Below are 6153 nucleotides of genomic sequence, written 5' to 3'. Positions count from 1 at the left end.
CACTACATAAACACAACCAATATAAACAGACTATGCTGCATTTCTATTTCCTTTATCATTTATCTCCGTTATTAATCACGGTCCTTAATATCATAGCACTCTGTTAAAATATTTTCTCATTTAATTTATTCCCAGCACCTTCCTTGTTTATTTTTTATTTACCCCTTCAATCCGAGGACCTACTCTACCCTCCCTCCTTCCAGACGATTTTACTCATCTGTTAGTTTCTTATTATTATTATTATTTTTTTGTGTGATTAATTTAGCTACCTCAGGGAAGCTCTCGTAGTGAAGGGGTCGTTAACAAATTATATCTATCTCAGCCAGTTCGAAAAAATCTATTCTTAAGTAAATAAAATCATTTGTAAATACAGAAATAAAATAAAATACCGAAGGAGAAATAGACGACGACGAAGATGAAGAAGAAGAACGAGAAGACGAAGACAATGATGAAGAAGAGGGAGGAGGAGGAGGAGGAGGAGGAGGAGGAGAGAAAATGACAATGATGAAGTAGAGGATGATAAAGACGAATAATAATAATAATAATGATAATAATAATAGTAATAACTGATAGTGATGATGATGAAGAATGTTGTGTGTGTGTGTGTGTGTGTGAGAGAGAGAGAGAGAGAGAGAGAGAGAGAGGAAAAAGTGTGTGAGGTAGTGACGCATTAAAACTCCTGTGAATGACCGCTGGACCGGGGAGAGAAGGAGGGAGAGAGGGAGGGAGAGAAAGGAGGGAGAACTGAGGAGGGAGAGAAGAGGGAAGAAAGGAAGGAGGGAAAGAAGAGAAGGGAGGGAAGAGAGGAGGAAAGATTAGAAAGACGATGAGAAGGAAGGGAAGAGGAGAGACAGAGAGAAGAGAAATGGGGAGAGAGGAAGGGAGGGAAGGAAGGAGGGAGGAAGGGAGGAGAGAGGAAAGGAAGGGAGGAAAGAAAGGGAGAGAGACGGAGGGAGAGAAAGAGACGGGAGAAAAGAAGAGAAAGATGAAGGAAAGAATGGGGGAGAATGAGGGAGGGAAAGAAAGAAAGGGTGAAGGAGTTAGAAAGGAGAGAAGAAAAGAAAGGGAGGAAGGAAGGAAAGGAGAGAGAGAGGAAGGGAAAGGAGGGAGAAAAGACGAGAAAGGGAGGAGGGAAGGAATATGGGAGAGAAAAGGGAAGAGAAGGGAAGGAAGAAAACAGTAAATGAAAAGGAAATTATGAGAGAGAGAGAGAGAGAGGACATAAAAACAGTACCCTATTGAAGCAGGTGTTAGCTGGGACCTGCCTATCTCTGAATGGTTGTAGTTGTGGTATAGTAGTGATGGATTTGGTAGTATAGGTAATAGTAGTAGTAGTAGTAGTAGTAGTAATGGTGGAGGTGGTGGTTCGGGTAGTGGTAGTGGTAGTTTTTGTAGTAGTGGAAAGGAAAGCATGAATAAATGGAGTCTAATCCGCCACGTAAGGGAGGCATCACAACACCTACGATGCCGCAGCGTCAACTTCACATCGTTTACTGTTATATATATTACGGTTATCCTACGTCTCTGAACCGTAACAGGGGACGGTAGCGAGGGCAAACCACAGCATGACCTTTCCCTCAGCCTGTGCAAGGTCAAAGGTCATGTAGGGTGAGGCACGGACCGCAGCCAGTCGCTTATTTAATCTCTGAAAATACTGGCGGGCCGGCGGCCATCAGGCAAGCCAACGATGAGATTTTTAAATTCGTCGATGTGGCTATATTTCCTAGTTATTCTTGCGTCATACATGCTTAATTTTAGTCTTTAAATTAAACTAACTTATGATAATTCATTTATGTGTGATCTGTACTTCCCTAACCGCCTGTGACTAAAATAATAATATTGTTTACATTTACGAAGATGTTGGCACACCTCCCATGACGTCATTCCCCCTGGACCAATCAGCATCGAAATCAGCTCTGACGTCACTTCCACTTAACCAATCAGCGTCTAAAGAATCTATGACGTCCCTTCCTCAACCAATCCACATCACGCCTTGTAATCTGATGAGAATACGACCCAAACCGTGACGTCATGAGCCTCTTGCGCACACACCTCACGTACGACACGCAAAACGTACACACTCAGCCCGTGTTTGGTGGCGGGAGTAAAAAAACGCACATAAACACTGGGATACAAGAGAGGAGGTCCTCGATTTACGTACACGAAATGATGAAAACAGACACAAAGTATCACACACACACACACACACACACACACACATGCAAACGAGTGCACTAGATCGCACATACTTAGACAGACACATGTACAAAGGATAAACACACACACACACACACACACACACACACACACACACACTCCTTACAAATCCACAGGAAAAAAAAATTTATCACCTCAAAGAATAAAGCGTTCTGTAGAGAGAGAGAGAGAGAGAGAGAGAGAGAGAGAGAGGGAGGGAGGGAGAGATAAAAACTAGTCAGCTCAGTTCAACAGGTTCAACACAGATGACGTCACAGGGAGAGAGAGAGAGAGAGAGAGAGAGAGAGAGAGAGAGAGATGAACGAAGCAAAGATAAGTGATTTGCCAGAAGAGATGAAGGAAGTGAAGAAGGGAGAGAGAAAGAAGGGAGGAAGGAGACAGAGAGGGAGGAAGTGAGAAAAAAGAGGGAGAGGGAGGGAGGGAGGGAGGGAGAGGACAGAGATAAGTAGAGAGGGAGGGGGAAAGGAAGGAGGAAGAAAGAATATGGAGAAAGAGAAAAATGGATAAAAGAACGATATGGAGGGGAGAGAGAGAGAGAGAAGAGGGAGGGAGGAGGGAGGCAGGGATGGGGTGAGGGAGAGATGAGAGGGAGGAGGGAGGGATGTATAACTGCAAGAGGTGAAGGAGTGTCTGAGGGAGAGAGTGGAGAAGAGAGGAGTGGAGAGGAAGGAAGAAGAAGAGAGAGGAGAGAGGGGGGAGGAGAACAGAATAGAGAAGGGAGAGAGGGAGGGAGGCAAAGGGTTAATGGCTATGCAGGTGTGTGTGTGTGTGTGTGTGTGTACGAGCGTATATGGGCATATGTGTGTGTAGTTGAGGGTTCTCGAGTGTGCATGTTCTTTCATGTGTGTGTGTGTGTGTGTGTGTGTGTGTGTGTGTGTGTGTAACCGTGTTGATGTAGACGTGGATATGTGTAGGTAAGCTTGGGGTGTATGTGCGTAGAATATCTAAAGCAAAATTTTCAGGAACAACTTTGTCTATAAATAACACAGGATATTAACTTAAAATTATTACTCCTATCACTGTACGAGGCGCTGTGGCCTACGATCACCCTCTCGCTTAAGTATCCCGCAATGTTAGAACCCACAACAATCAATATTCCATCCAGGTCCCGCTTTGCAGTGCTGGGTAAACAGGAAGAGAGAAAAAACAACTTTGTCTAGGAGTCTGACCGGGGTTCATCTGGTTACTGATCTCATTTGGTCAGTTTTTCTCAGATTTTCGTCCCTTGAAAGTAAATTTTGTGTAACGCAGTGACAGAGAAAGACACTACTAGGATTTCGTGGCACTTCTTCGTGACCAGCATCATTCTTTTCTTTGATTTTGATAATATAGGCTAAAAAATAAAAACGTTATTTGATGTAAAGAGTATAACCCCCAAGTCATTAGGAAGCATATATATGATTTTACTGCAACACAAGCGGTGTTTCAAAAGTGTTGACGCTCTGTAATTCTCTAATCAACTACACGAGCAGAAAATGTTTGCTGAGTCCAAACCTTCCCCTAGAATACGACCCAGAACAATCGAAGTTACGCCCAAGTCCCCATTTTTGCCGGTCCTATGACCCACACTGGTGAATAAGATGGTCTCTGCAGGTGACGAGAATAAATGGAAAAAATGAGTCAAAAGTTGGAAGGTGTTGAGTAAGAAAAATATAAGGGGTACAAAAAATGGCTAAGTAAACAGGAAGAGGAAGACACTACTAGGATTTCGTGGCACTTCTTCGTGACCAGCATCATTCTTTTCTTTGATTTTGATAATATAGGCTAAAAAATAAAAATGATTGATGTAAAGAGTATAACCCCCAAAGCATTAGGAAGCATATATATAATTTTACTGCAACATAGGCGGTGTTTGAAAAGTGTTGACGCTCTGTGTAATTCTCTAATCAACTACACGAGGTAATTTTTGCGGAAAATGTGTGCTGAGTCCAAACCTTCCCCTAGAATACGACCCAGAACAATCGATGTTACGCCCAAGTCCCCATTTTTGCCGCTCCTATGACCCACACTGGTGAATAAGATGGTCTCTGCAGGTGACGAGAATAAATGGAAAAAATGAGTCAAAAGTTGGAAGGTGTTGAGTAAGAAAAATATAAGGGGTACAAAAAATGGCTGGGTAAACAGGAAGAGAGGAAAAAACAACTTTGTCTAGGAGTCTGACCGGGGTTCATCTGGTTACTGATCTCATTTGGTCAGTTTTTCTCAGATCTTCGTCCCTTGAAAGTAAATTTTGTGAAACGCAGTAACAGAGACACTGCTAGGATTTCGTGGCACTTCTTCGTGACCAGCATCATCCTTTTCTTTAAATTTAGTAACGACTTAAAAATAAATCGAGAGTTTGCTGTAAGTCCTATAATCCCGAGGCATTAGGACGCATATATATAATTTTACTGCAACATAAGCGGTGTTTGAAAAGTGTTGACGCTCTGTGTAATTCTCTAATCAACTACACGAGGTAATTTTTGCGGAAAATGTGTGCTGAGTCCAAACCTTCCCCTAGAATACGACCCAGGACAATCGATGTTATGCCCAAGTCCCCATTTTTGCCGTTCCTATGACCCACACTGGTGAATAAGATGGTCTCTGCAGGTGACGAGAATAAATGGAAAAAATGAGTCAAAAGTTGGAAGGTGTTGAGTGAGGTGAAAGAGGAAGAAAAATATAAGGGGTACAAAAAATGGCTGAGAAAGAGAGAGAGAGAGAGAGAGAGAGAGAGAGAGAGAGAGAGAGAGAGAGAGAGACGGGCTGAGATTTGTCGAAGGAGAGAGGGAGAGGAGAGAGAGAGGGGAGGAAGGGAGGGAGGGAAGGAGGAAGAGTTGGTCAGGTGTATTGCCCGGGGAAAGACTGGTTACTGCTCCCTCCCTTCTCTCCCTCCCTCCCCAGCAAAAAACCCCTCCCTCCACTACTACTACTACTACTCGCTTCTCTCCCTCCCTTAGGCCATTGTACCTCCCTCCCTCCCTCCCTTGTCTCTTACTCCTCCCTCAATCACTGTCCCTCCTTCTCTCCCTCCCTCCCTCCATCTTGCCATCCAAAAATTTAATTCTTTTTCCTCTTTTCTCTCGCCTCCCTGCCACTCCTCTCTCTCTCTCTCTCTCTCTCTCTCTCTCTCTCTCTCTCTCTCGTCTTGTTTTTCCTTTCTTCCACATTTCTTAATATTCCTCCCTCCTTTCCAAGTTTCTTCTCAATTCTCTATATACCTCTACGATATTTAGGTAGATACAAATAGATATGTATCCTCTTTTTTTTACTATTTCATCATCATCCGGACCTCCTTTCCCGCCCCAGGGCAGGGTGAGGAGAAGCAATGTCCAGACAGCCTAACTTTTACTCAATCTAATGGGCCACGCTTCCATTCGCTCACCATTCAAGCTCCCGGAATCCTGGCTCCATCTGAATCGCCAAAAACATTCACCACTTTCTGCAGCTTCACATAAAAGTATCCGACAGAGTCAATCCGGACGCTGTCACGTTAAAAGGGGTGCCAAATCCCTGATCATGCGCTTCTCCTCACAATATTCATCCAGCCAGCTCGATCGCTTGTCAGTCACCTAGCCTCACCGACTTCCAAACCACTCTTCCTCACACACTCATCCACCATATCCTTCCACCTTCTTCTTGGCCTACCTCGCCTCCTCCCCCCTTCAAATTCACTCAGATATACCTTTTTCACCACTCCACTGTTATCCATTTTCGTCACATGACCATACCTACTAACTGAACTCTGTTGCAGTCTCTCTCCATTCACTGTAACATCGCACTGGGAGTCACCTTCTCTCTCAATAACCATCCCTTTACTCCTTTCTACATTTACTCTCAAGGCACGACGCTCACAGACATCGGCAAAACTCTACACTACCCTACCATGTTTATGTCCAGTACTTGCAAGTAGCACTGCATCATCAGCATGCAACAAATTTGATATTCCATCCATCA

Source organism: Coenobita brevimanus, chromosome 69, assembly GCF_032717465.1.
Source record: "Coenobita brevimanus isolate Jiangsu-jjx chromosome 69, ASM3271746v2, whole genome shotgun sequence".
In the NCBI taxonomy this organism is placed as follows: Eukaryota; Metazoa; Arthropoda; class Malacostraca; order Decapoda; family Coenobitidae; genus Coenobita; species Coenobita brevimanus.
The sequence above is the reverse complement of the archived record's forward strand: the minus strand, read 5'-3'. Positions refer to the sequence as shown.